At 42.3% G+C, this 13,952-nt stretch overlaps 1 protein-coding gene and 1 pseudogene across 1 annotated transcript in view; both read left to right on the top strand.

Moving 5' to 3' along the window:
• ZBTB46 (zinc finger and BTB domain containing 46) overlaps positions 1-13,952 on the top strand; it is a 73,147-nt gene that overhangs the window by 34,146 nt on the left and 25,049 nt on the right. The window lies entirely within an intron of this gene.
• On the top strand, positions 9,145-12,916 carry LOC134492798 (zinc finger protein 711-like; annotated as a pseudogene).

Genomic DNA, 13,952 nt, shown 5'->3' with positions numbered 1-13,952 from the left:
AACTTAGCACTAATCTCATCTTTGCCAATATAGCCCAGTCAAAAGATATGCATCATTTGGTATATTTAAATATAATGTTTCTGAATTTGAGTATTTGTCAAGAGATTTAAATGAGTGGGGATGGGGTAGGATCCCTAGGTGTTCAGATCTAGATTTCATATGCAGGATGAATGGTTAGGTTTTTTTCCTTTTTAATACATTTGTGTTAGTGGCATATTGTGATACTTTCATTTCCTACATTTTTGACTCACTGGAGACTTCTATACATGACAAGATTTCAGTGTTACAGCCCTCAAGCTAATGAACTAGTCCTCCTGAGGCACTCATGGTGATTTTAGTTTGACACTCCTGATCCAGAAGCTTCTACTAGCTTGCTAATGATATGCAATATAGATATTGTCTGTCTGTCTGTCTGTCATATTTGTATAGCCACCTATCTCACTCATAGTGACCCTATGCCATACTGAAAAATACTGAGCAAAAGTCAGCAATACAGGAGGTCTCCTGATATTTTGGTTGGGTTGTATAACAGTGCTGGAAAAAAATGGCCAACTCCCAATATAACACTTGGTGGATTTTTTTTTTTTTTAATTTAATAAATTTTTATCACTGCCCATCTCCCCCCAAAGGGGGGACTCTGGGCGGAATTACCTGTTTTGTGAATTTGCCTTCTAATTAAGCTCTTCAGAAGGTACAAGATGCCTTGTATACAGGCTTTCATTTGTTGGACATGGTATGTGTGATACCCAAACCATGGTGTGTTCTCTATTGTTTTAGAAAATGTGTGAGGCTGCATCTCTTTAAATAATTTAAAGATTTTTTTCATCTTTTTTTAAAAAAATATTGTTTGTTTTGATTTACTATGTTCCAGCCTATTAGTGGGGGGACACTAATATTTATAGCATTCATTTCAATTCCACTCTTTGATATTCAGTATCAATACCATTCCCACCTCAATCTTAAAATACAGGTAGCCCTTGCTTAACAATGGTAATTGGGACCAGAATTTCTGTCACTAAGCGATGCGGTTGTAAAGTGTGATGCCACATGACTGCACCACTTAGCGATAGCAGTTCTGGCAGTCCCCAGTTACCATTGTTAAGCGAGGACCACACAGGTCATTAAGCGGGGACCTCACATGATCTGCAGCTTCTGTCTTACTGCCGGCTTCCCGCTGACTTTGCTTGTGGGAAGCTGGCAGGGAAGATCACCTGTCATGTTCACCGTTTCAATGTGCCTGGTACATCTTAACGCCTCGCATGCCATTTCCTTGGAGGGGGCTGACTCTCAGGAGCGGGTGGATATTTCCACTCTGCTGAGGTGTTATCTCTTGGCTGCTGTATTGGAATGTGTTTGGGTTAGGTCATGGATTCAAGGTTGCTTTCCCAGGCTGGGGCTAACGGTTTCTAGCACCTGGGAAGGGGCGGTTGAATGGCCGGGCGAGGGAGGGGCTCTCCTCAAGCAAAGGGATTTAGTTTGTATTTTCACGCGCTTTTGCTCATTCTCAGCTTTCTCTGCATTTGCCATAATTCCCTCAATAAATCAGATTTCATTTAAGTAACCTCTTGTGAGTCTGAGTGTTTGGGGTAGGCAACCATTACATAAGGCTGAGCATGCCCACGAGGTGTTTGCACAGAGACGGGCGACGAAGTCGGGGCGGGATGGAAAACCCACCCGCCCTTCGGGCTCCTTAGGAAGATCTGGATAACGTTCGTGGGAAGAGGAGAAGGAGCGCCGCTACGCGAAGGGGCAGTGCCTGCACTGCAGCAAAGAGGGGCACCGCGCGGCGGCATGCCCGAAGGTGAAGGGCAAGGACCGGCAGGGAAAGTCGACTGCGAAGTCCCCCTCTCTGCCGAGAAAAATGAAAGCAGCAGTGGCTGACAGCGAGATGGAAAGCGTGCCGTTTTATGGGGACGAGGGTGAGCCCAAATTGCTGCAGTCGGCGGGAAACGCCAGCCACCTGCCCTAAAGGGCGCCGCAGGGCAGGTGGTAGAGGAGGGGCGCGAGCCGGTGTCGGTGAGTGGCAACTATCGCATTCTCACTGTGAAAGTAAAGTTGGGATCACGCACGAAGACGATAGAAGTGTGGGCGATGATTGATTCTGGGTGCTCCCGGTGCTTAATGCATCCCGACGTGGTGGCTGCCTTGGAGTTGCCCACCTTTCTGTTGCAACGACCCATGGTTTTCACCCAATTGGACGGATCCGTGGCAGGGGGCAAACCGGTCACGCATTTCACCGGTTTGGTAGCCTTGCAAATGGGTAGCCACCGGGAAGGGTTGTCATTTGTAGTAGCTCCGGTGGGGGGTCCTTTGGTAGTTTTGGGTGTCCCATGGTTGGTCCAGCAAAATCCTCAGATAAATTGGGTCTATCGGACTGTAACCTTTAGGGACGGATTTTATCAAGCACCGGAGGGGAATGAAGCCCCAGAGGAGGTGGTGGGGGTAGCGGCAGCTGCGACTCCGCAGTACCCAACCCCTCCTCTTGAGGGTCTACCGGAGGAATACCAGGCATTTGCTGATGTGTTTGGGGAGAAAGAAGCGGATCAACTTCCCCCCCATCGGAAAACTGACTGTGCCATTGAGCTGGTGCCTAACACCCAATTGCCTAAGCCAAAGATTTACTCAATGACTCAGAAGGAACTAACTTTGTTACGGGAGTTTGTGGACAAAAACTTGGCAAGAGGGTTCATTGAACCAGCTAGTTCGCCAGTGGGGGCACCGGTCCTCTTCCGCCCGAAGAAAGATGGGACATTAAGACTCTGTAGCGATTTCCGTGGGCTCAATGCGGTCTCGATATCAAATAAATATCCCCTGCCCTTGATAAAAGATATGTTGTCACATCTGGCTAAGGGGAAAATCTTCTCGAAACTGGATTTAAGGGAAGCTTATTACCGTGTGAGGATCTGGGAGGGGGATGAATGGAAAACGGCATTCAATTGCCCGTTGGGAGCTTTTCAATATAAGGTTTTGCCGTTTGGTTTGGCTGGGGCCCCTGGGGTGTTTATGCAATTGATCAGTGAAGTATTACATGAACATCTGTTTAAAGGGGTATTGGTCTATTTGGATGATGTATTGATTTATACTGAGACTCTGGAGGAACATGTACAGTTGGTTAAGCAGGTGCTTCGCAAGCTAAGGAACGCTGAGTTGTATGCCAAACTGTCCAAATGTGCATTCCAGCAAACACAGATTGATTATCTGGGGTACAGGATCTCAGATAAAGGCATAGAGATGGATCCCGCTAAGATCCAGGCCATCCTGGAATGGGAGAGACCCCGCACCCGCAGGCAACTTCAAAGTTTCCTGGGGTTCAGCAATTACTACCGGCTGTTCATAAAGGGGTTCGCAGAGATAACTTTGCCCCTGACAGATTTGCTTCGGACAAAGGGGATGGGAGAAACCCGCCGGGTAAAAAACCCAGGTGCGCTGCTTAGATGGACTCCGGCTTGTCAGGCGGCGTTCGATAAGCTGAAGGAGTCTTTTACACAGGAGCCTATTTTACAACACCCTGACCCCTCCAAGCCTTTTGTTGTTCAAGTAGATGCCTCTGATTATTCTATTGGAGCCCTGTTGTTGCAAGCAGATGGGACGGGTTGTTTAAAGCCATGTGCCTACCTGCTGCGCAAATTCTCTGAGACGGAGAGATGTTGGCATGTGTGGGAAAAGGAGGCTTTTGCAGTCAAAGCGGCTTTGGACTCTTGGTGCCACTTGCTGGAAGGGGCTAATCATCCATTTGAGGTGTGGACTGACCATAAGAACTTGGAAGCCCTTAGTACTCCCCGCAAGCTGAGTCCTAAACAAGTTCGCTGGGCTCAGTTCTTTAACCGTTTCAACTTCAAACTGAAGTTTATCCCAGGAAAAAAGAACTTCTTAGCAGACGCGCTGTCCAGGCAGCCCCAGGACTCCAGCTCAGCGCCAGAGGTGGTCAGTACGCTGTGGACACAGCCACAACTGGGAATGCCGGCTGTGACCTGTAGTCAAGCCCGTGGGCAGCAGCCTGCTGGCAGTGATTCGGCCCCGCAGGGCACCTTGTCCATTTCATCTCAATTGCAACAAAAGTTTCTAAAGGAGCTAAAAACTGACACTTGGTTGCTAGCAAATAGAGACAGTGTTACTTTTGACCGGGGATTCGCTTGGAACTCCAATCGTCTCTATGTCCCTGACAGCTTGCGAAAGGAGGTGTTACTCCGTTCGCACGATGATAAGGTTGCTGGGCATTTTGGCTTTGTAAAGACTTTGCACCTGGTTCGCAGACAGTTTTGGTGGCCTGCGTTGCGCAAAGATGTAAAAGACTATGTTGCATCCTGTTCTGTTTGTGCTATGTCTAAACGCAAGGTGGGGAAGCCTCAAGGCTTGTTGCAACCGGTGGCCAGTCCCGCTTGCCCGTGGGAGGAGGTTTCTATGGATTTCATAGTGGAGTTACCTCCCAGCCAACGAAAAACTGTTATTTGGGTAGTAAAAGACTATTTCTCCAAGCAAGCTCATTTCATCCCATGCGTCTCCATTCCTTCGGCGCGACAGTTAGCCCGCCTATTCCTTGTACACGTGTACAGGTTACACGGATGTCCCTCCCGCTTAATTTCTGACAGGGGCACACAGTTCACCTCTCAGTTTTGGTGGGCATTTTTAAAACTTTTGGGCACTAAACAGGCATTCTCCATGGCGTGGCATCCTGAGACTGACAGGGCCACAGAGGCGCTAAATTCAACACTAGAGCAATATTTGTGTGCTTTCGTGAATTATCAACAAGATGACTGGGTTGACCTCCTTCCCTTTGCTGAGGTTGCCTACAACAACACCGTTCATTAAAGCACCGGTCAAACCCCTTTTCGCACCGTTCACGGCAGGGATTTTGTCCCCATCCCTGACTTGCCGCAGCCACCTGTCCCGCCTGCTTCACCATCCGAATGGGCAACACAGCTGGCGGACTCTTGGCTGGTCATCCAGCGGGCACTAGCAGACGCGCAGTCTGCTTACAAACAGCATGCTGATAAGAAGCGTGCCCCTCACCCTTCATTCCAAGTGGGTGACATGGTGTACCTCTCTACCAAATTCATCAAGTCTTCTCAACCATCTAAAAAGTTGGCTCCTAAATTTGTGGGCCCATTCCCTATTGTGGCACAAATTAACCCAGTGACTTTTAAACTTGACTTGCCGCATAATCTGAAACGCTTACACACCGTCTTTCATTGCAGTTTGCTCAAATCCCTTACTCGCTCAGACCGCTGGCATGATCAACCGCCGCCGCCTCCTCCCATCATGATTGACGGGCAACAACATTTTGAAGTAAAAGAAATTCTTGATTCTCGTCGGCTTCGCAACACACTGCAGTACCTAGTTCGCTGGAAACATTTTCCCCATCCGGAATGGGTGGCCGCTCACGATGTGGCTTCCCCTATTCTGGTTCGTTGATTCCATAATGCTTATCCCTCCAAACCCGGTCCCTAGTTTTTTTTGGGGGGGGGCAGTATGTCATGTTCACCATTTCAACGTGCCTGGTACATCGTAACGCCTCGCATGCCATTTCCCTGGAGGGGGCTGACTCTCAGGAGCGGGTGGATATTTCCACTCCGCTGAGGTGTTATCTCTTGGCTGCTGCATTGGAATGTGTTTGGGTCAGGTCATGGATTCAAGGTTGCTTTCCCAGGCTGAGGCTAACGGTTTCTAGCACCTGGGAAGGGGCGGTTGAATGGCCGGGCGAGGGAGGGGTTGCTCCTCAAGCAAGGGGATTTAGTTTGTATTTTCACGCGCTTTTGCTCATTCTCAGCTTTCTCTGCATTTGCCATAATTCCCTCAATAAATCAGATTTCATTTAAGTAACCTCTTGTGAGTCTGAGTGTTTGGGGTAGGCAACCATTACATCACCAATCACGATCACGTGACTGCGGGTCTCTATGATAGTTGGAAATCCAGGCTAGTTGCCAAGTGCCTGGATCGCGATCAGGTGACCGTGGGGGTGCTGCAGTGGCCGGAACTTCAAAGATCAGTCATAAGTACCACTGGTTCAGCCCCATCGCAAGTCCAGTCTCTGGATGAGTGGTTGTTAAACAAGGACCACTATACTCCTTCCATGAATTTCCTCATTTCACTTTCATCTCAAATCTTTCACTTCCATTCACTTTGCTGGAGGCTCCTTGCTTCACCCAGTTGCAAAACTATTTGTTATTTCCATCAAAATCACTCTGTGTTTTCTCTGCTTCTTTTAAGGTTAACGTTCCTCTTTCTGTTCGGACATGCTCTTTGCAGCCTCCTCCACCTTATTAACCAAACATCGCTTTTCACCCTTCCTCAGCAGAACCTCACAGACTTCTGTTGCTGTCTGTAACTTAATCAGGCTGCCTCCCCACTCCAATCTTTATTGGCCTTTCCATAATATTTTAAAAACTGAACTGTTTCAGAGGCCCTTAGACTAATGAAACAGCACTATTGGTTTATTACTGCTATTGTTGCTTGATTTTATTTTATTTTACAACTTTTAAAATTTATGTTGTGGAAGTTTTACTCTACTTTTATTGTAATGTTGATTTCCATTCGGTTGTTGTTTACCATCAAGAATCTGTGGATAGCAGCAGGTATAAATGTAATAAAATAAACAAGCAAATAAACAAACCATTTCCTGACAATTCTTTTTTTGAGAGCTACCCTAGATACTATTAAAAGATAGTGTCCCACATCCAGGACCTCGCATCACCCTTGCATCCTTCTCTAATTCTCCTGTTTCATTGTAAGCAACTGAATCGATCATGTTTTAAGATTCATGCCATTGCTATGTGTATGCATAATAGCTCTGTGCTTAAATTGTGTATTCATGTTTTCCATAAGATCAGACCACCCACATTCAGATCTGTTCAAACTTACCTCTTTCTCCTAGCTTCACAGAAATATCATGCATCTATTTTGGCCAGTTTGCCAGATGCAAACCAAAAGTCCTGTTTTATCCTAAACACACACACACACACAGACACTACTCTGTGGAAACTAAAATCACTAATCTGGAAAGTACCCCACAAGTTAGCATACTGTTGTCTGCAGCTCACCAACTAAGGGGTAAATGCAGTGTTTTAACACGCTCAAAGTACTTTATGGGCAGTGCTGGGTTATATGAAACAGTTGTCTGAAGCCTAATTAGGCAGCTTCCTATGTTTCTAAGGGTGTTCAGGATAAAAGTCATGATTGGGTGAAATGATATCCCCGTTCGTATATCTGGTGTAGAAAATAACATAAAGAGTCAGAAAGTCTATTGCTGTATTTTCTAACCCTGCAGCATAATAGTAGAATAGCTCAGTCATGGTTGAGCCATTAAAAATGAATTAAGTGATTTCCCCTGCCTTTGGATCTATGATATGCTTTGAAATGACGTATGGTGAATAACCCTATTTAATTGTGATCACTTGTTTCAAATATTACAATTTCTGCTTATCTACAGTTAAGCAGTTCACAGCTTTACATTTGCATGATTTGTTTCATTAGCCCATTGTTTCAATGTAAAAATATGCACCAGGCAAGTTTTCCACAACTAAGTACTAGTTATTTCTGTACTTGCCCTTCTCTTTTGATTATTGGAACTTCTAAACTGAAGGCGGCAAGGGAATATACAATGTAGCATTAAAACCTATTAATCGTATCTGGTGTTTTTTTTAGAAAGAAGCTTGTCTGCCTAATTAACTTAGATAACCCTATAATCCTCTTCCATTTCCTTCTGTCGGCTTTCCTTTTAGAAACTGCTCTAGATGTGGGTTATGTTCTGATGTCCAAGTACAGCTTTTATAGGAATGAGCATATAGTTATGGCAAGGTTGCTGTCTTGGAACATTTTTTAATAGAACTGTACATATCCAGTAGTATGGCCATTTCAGTGGAAAGGTCTGAAATCATTAGATGTGGTTCCCCCAAACTGGAGATGCCTCTATGTTCCCTATTTATTCTATATATTAATAACTTAAACTAATAGCTATGATAATAAGCCGAATGTCCAGGTGCAGCTCTGTATTCCCCAGGCATCCCTAATGCTTGAACTGCTGCTTTGCATATTTGGTACACTTCATTTCTGTTGCTCAGATCTTGGGTTCAGGTCTTACGTTTCCTTCAGCCATGTCGTACTGTGCTGTTTTTTGTCATATGTACCTTTTAACAGTATTTTACAATAAGGTGCTGCATGGTACATTTCTTTAAACATTGATGCTTAATCTAGCAAATCATGTTCGATCTCAGCACGATGTATGAATTAGATTATATCTTAATGCAGGATATCGAGAAATGATTTTCCTTTCATGCTATATTATCCTGAATGCCTTTTCCTTGAATGCCTTTCTATAGAATAGTCTGGTTTCTTGTTTACCAATAAAATGTAAAGTAGTCCTAGTGAGCATTTATGGTTGGTTTGTGTACATCAAAAATTTAGGCTAAACTCAACTTTATCTTGATGCATGTTATTTTCTCCAACAGCAGGAATATTTTATATACCTTAGCCCCTATAACCTATGGGAGGTAGATTACCTTAAATGTTATCATTTAAATTCATGTAATATTTTATTCTCTTTTTGGTGAAATGGATCTCTTTCCACTGGTATTTTTTTAAAAAAAACATCATTCCTGTTTGTTAAGTTTCATATATACCTTCTGTATGAAGCTCTGTTACAGCAGATGACAGCACATATCCAACCTTGGATGATACTGGAACAGCTAAGCAGGGTCAGTTCAGGTACCTGGAGGGGAGACCACCAGAAAATCCCAGAGTTTTAGTCTAGGTTGGAAAGTTAAAAAACCTTCCTAGAGGAAAGGAAACAACTTCTGTATTATTGCCAAGAAAACAGCAGGAATCAAGCTCAACTAGAGAGAATAATTATGAATCTTCTAAACCATCTAATGAAAAAGCATTCTGCGTCTGTTGTACCTTATCCTCTTTAACTGATTTTTGTGGTAAGAAAAAGGTAGGATCAAGGAATAGAAAAAGACAGTAGCATTATACCTTGAAGACAGTGACACCTGGGCGTCTTTGTAAAATTAATGATTGAAGCAGTTTGATTTTACAATAGAATCCTTCTCTGGAAACATCTCAGAAGTCAGTATTTGAGAGTGATTTGAAAATCGTTGTTATGGCTACATTTTATTTCAAACAGCTTTGAGAAACCTTTTGGAAAACTGATACTGTACGGACTGAAATGTTTTGAATGCTACTGAATGCTGAAGAAAAATGGTGATGGAATAATATACCAATATCAAAGGATATCTGGAACTTGCTCTCATCGCCTTGTTTCCTGGTTCCCTCTGCACTTTTGGGTGGTGAGATTATTTTAAAAAACCCGTGGTCCTGGACTGTTTTGTCTCTTCATTCCCTCCACTGACCGAAGATTAAGCTGCGGCAGTTCATTCCCTGCGCTTTGTAAAGCCATCCACTGGTGGTAATTCATGTGGGTGAGATTCGTTTCCTGTGTTCCTCAGGGCCTGGCACCAAGTTGAATAATTCCAGGGGCGAATGCAATGGCAAAATGGAAGCACCACCTCCGCTGCTGGTTTCATCACAGCTTGCCACTCGGATCCCCCCTCCCATCATTACAACTTCTGATGATGTATCGCCAGAAACTCTGAAAAAAGTGATATCTTCAACTCAGGTAAGATAATAGTGGTTATGCTCTGTAGCTCAGGTATTGTCAGATATTTGGGGGATGTTACAATTAATTCTGAACCTGTGGCCTGATGTGGCATACTGTACCATTGTTAGCATGGGTAATATTTCAGAATCATTAAAATACATAATTTATTTTATAACATTGCTAATACTGTAGACCTCTTTTGCGTCTTCTTGTAAAGGCTATCACAGTATCTTTGCAATACGTGTACAGACATAGACACATGGTAATTTATGCCCTCTACCTGAAACCGTAATGGATCTGCCTTAAGTATGTGGACCAGTTAGACTGCGATCATTCCACTTATTCTGGAAATAACCTAATTGTCTTACGATACTGTAAGCATAAAAGCACATGTTGTTTACTGCTAGAAATGCATTGAACAGAATCAGATGTATTTGGGAGCCAATCTTATACCAGACTGAGATATCATAAAGCAACAATATCCATTGTTTAGATATCTAGATGATCAGATATATTGAATTATTTTAGCCTTGCTATTATTCTAAATATAAAAGACATGGGAGGAGTAATTTTTGATACTGTAAAACATGGTTTAAAATTCTGCAATATGTAGCTTAAAAGAGTCACATTTAATTTTGAGCTCAAATAGTTTTATAGCATATATCTCAGCGTCCTGACTTAAATTATCTGTTATTCCTGTAGGGAAGAACCATCTAGCACATAAGAGATACGGTGTAAATAACTTGAAAATGTAAAAATCTGTTCTCTAAAATGAAATTACTGTTAGTTATAGGCTCAAAAAAAGGTAAAAATAAATTGGCATAGATTCTGTTTGGAAACATCAAAATTAATTATTCAAGATTTGGGAACAAATCTTATTTTTTTCTGTGCAGAAACAGTATAGTAGTCCTTTCATGTTGAATAAAACAGTTTTGAAAGAAATTCACTCACACTCTCTAAACACAGCAAGTGAGAAGGTATGACAGAGTTTCACTTTCCCCTCTCACCATGTGAGTCTTCTATAAATAGAGCCAATGCATTGGAGAAGGAGGTCCAAATCTCTTCTCAGCCAGGGGGCTTCCTGGGAGTTCCTGAGCACATTATTGCACGGAGTCCTGTTGAGTATTTGCTTCAGATGAAAGTACTTGTGTCAGCAGAACTGAGGTGTATAAAATTTTCCCTTCTGTTGCAGTCACCCTCAGAAGATGCTGTGGAGGTTGCCAACTCCATTCCTCCAGAGCAGATTTTGAGGACATGATGAAACTGTAGGAGAGAAGAGAAAATTACGTTACATGGCCAAAAATCTGTGTGTGTTGTTTTAAATTTCACCCATTATTGGGTGAAAGCTAGTTCACAAAATTAACATGTGAATACACTAGTGGCCAGAGAACCAAGACAACACTTTGAACTCCTTTGAGCAAAGATAGGATGTAAATACTTATAAATCAATACAAGTTTCAATTAACCAAAAATTATAACTAAGTAATTAAGACAACTGTTTCTTAACAGTTCTGTACTACCACTTTTTTTAAATGTCTGGATATCTTGAGTATAGGGAAATTTCAAGGTTGCTTTACAGGTAGTCCTCGCTTAATGACCATTAGTTTAGTGATGGGTCAGACTTAAAATGGTGCTGAAAAAACTGACTTATGACCAGTCCTCACACTTATGACCATCACAGTGTTCCTGGAGTCACACCATTACAATTTGGGCACTTTGCATCCAGCTCACATTTACAACCGTCGCAGCATCCTGCAGTCACATGATCAACACGATTTTCGACCTCCTTAGCCAACTTCTGGCAAGCAAAATCAATGGGGAACCGTGTGATTCGCTTAACGACCATGTGGTTTGCTTAACAGCCACCACAAAAAGGTGGTACAATCGGGTCAGATTCACTTAATGACGCTTTGCTTAGCAACTGAAATTCTGATCCCAATTGTGGTCATTAAGCAAGGACTACTGTACTCATAACCTGAAAGACTGCATGTTTATGAAACTACAGTAATCTCTCCTGGCTATTCATACCCTGTCCAAACATTATTTATAATGTCTAAAGCTCTGGTTTCTGTGCTACTCATTTGAAACAAAGGTGATTTTGAGAACCACAAAACTGGCCAAATGTTAGATGTTCAGTTGTTCATTCTTACTAGAAATTTGTGTCCAGGATTTACTAAATATTTATGAAGAACAGTGTCACAAGCAGATTCAGTACCAAATTATTTCTGGAATAGATATTATTTCTGTCTTTAGTTCTGCAACGTGTGAAAGAATCAAGCCAAATACGTTTAATTTCTGGCTGCTCGTGAATTTAACTGTGCTTTTCCTTTTCAGGTCACTTACGATAGATTTCTAGCATTGTGGCATTTAAATGGCTTTCACACAGGTAAAAAAACAAAAAAAAAGAACAAAGCTCAGTCATTTACGATTCTAAGTATAAAAACTAAAATTAATGTTGTATTTATTCCTGTTTTAGATATGAATGCTGCACAATCCGAAGACGTGGATTTGGACCGTGAAGATTTGTTCTTGGATTTTCCTGTACCCAGGAGACTGAGCTGTGCTTCCTGCAGGAAAAATTTTGAATGTGTGAAAAAACTGAAGGGACGTTTCCAAGAACATACTTTCCCTGCGATTATCCCTCTTGATGCAAGGGACTATTCTAGACCAAAACTGGCTGGTTCTCCTGGTCACTTTGCCCGTTTCCAGTGTTCAAAGTGTCCTGCAAGCTTCACGCTAAAATCGAACATGGATCGGCATGAGAAAACAATCCATTTCAATTGGAAGAAGATGCGGTGCCCTCGCTGCCTCAAATTATTTCGAGACAAAACAGACTTAAATCGGCATCTTATATCTGTACACTCCAGCTGATGTTCGTTTGTATGTCTGTTTTGTGGGAAGGGCTTTGAGGAAAACCGCACTGCTCGTAGGAAAGGCTGCTGCAGCCTGGGTTCCACACAGCCACCTGAAGAACTTCTACAGAGTATTGATCAAATCAGGAATATGATATTAAGTAAGAAACCCATGGGTGGGGTGGGATTCAGCTCTTCAGACCGAGTCCCTAGCACCTCGACTGGGTATTATATTCAGTTTTGCTGGTGCCTTCGGTATAAGTCTTCAGTACAAAGTAAATCCTGACTAAAAGCTAGGTAGAGAAAGGGATTGTTTCCACTTACCATTTCTAAATTCTATGTCCAGGATGCAAAAACCTTAAATGTGGAAGAAGTTTTAATTTTTAAGATTTGGTATGCATAATTTTTAGAAGAAAACATTTAAAATATTTTTGTACTGTATTTTTAAAGTTGATTAAAATTATCTGCAATACATTTTATTTTAATGCTATATGATACCAGCATTTCACAATCCTAGTGTAGTTTTGCCTCTAGCAGCATACTATTTAGAAATACATCTGCAATGATTCTTCAACAGAGTAAAAATACAGTGTCCTTATTTTTTCTTCATCGGAACGTGATATTTTGGTACGTTTTCTGTAAAATATATTTATGCTCTGCTCCCCTAGGGTTCATGGTTGTGTCTGTACATTCTCTGGAGAGTTTTACACATAGACATTGACGTACGCCTACAAAATTCTGCTGGCCTTTTAAGATAAGTTAGAAAGGAGGCAGTCCAAACCCCCTGTATGAGGGTACTCAATCGAGGGCTGCTTGTCTGCCAGTAAGAAAAGACATTGTGCAGCTCTGTCAATTCTTCATTTGTAGTGGGTTTTTTGTGAATGAGGTAGGGTGACTGCACACAATATGAGCTAAATCTAGAAGCACCTGCAGGATGTCCTGTGTTCCATATAAAATAGAAGAGAAATAAGATCGCACATGACTTAGCTTTTTTTCTCTATAATTAAAAGAACTACTTGTCCTTTAGGGCTAGAAAAGTTACACATCACCATCAGCCTGTCTCATGGGAACAGTGGAGGAGGTGAGAAGAATATATGCAGCATAAAGAACTATAGTAGTGAAATAATTAAGAGTGGTATAAAGGAAAACGTCTCTTCATTGTGAATGGTTGTGAGCATGAGCCATAAGCACGTTTCTCATAAGTAAGCTGTACTTGTAGCAACATATTCACTGTAATATGTTGTAGGAGCAGGAATCCAGTAGGCCCTGAAGGGAGCAGATGAAACTGATCTTAATATTCAGTGTTAAAAGTTTCTTAGTCTCCTAGTCATAGTTCATCTTCTTATGCCAAGTTCTGCTTTCTTAAAATCCTGCTGCTTTGCTCATTGACAATTTTATCTGTGGTGATTTTGAAACTTAAGGAAAATTTTGGGAAGGCCGAAACTTAGTAATAATTGTTGAGCTGTTCACTCTAATCCTTAGTTGGGAGAAATGCTAAGAAAATGCTT

Source organism: Candoia aspera, chromosome 3 (assembly GCF_035149785.1).
Source record: "Candoia aspera isolate rCanAsp1 chromosome 3, rCanAsp1.hap2, whole genome shotgun sequence".
NCBI classification, from domain to species: Eukaryota; Metazoa; Chordata; class Lepidosauria; order Squamata; family Boidae; genus Candoia; species Candoia aspera.
Note: the sequence above shows the minus strand (reverse complement) of the source record. Positions and strands in the feature narration are given on the sequence as shown.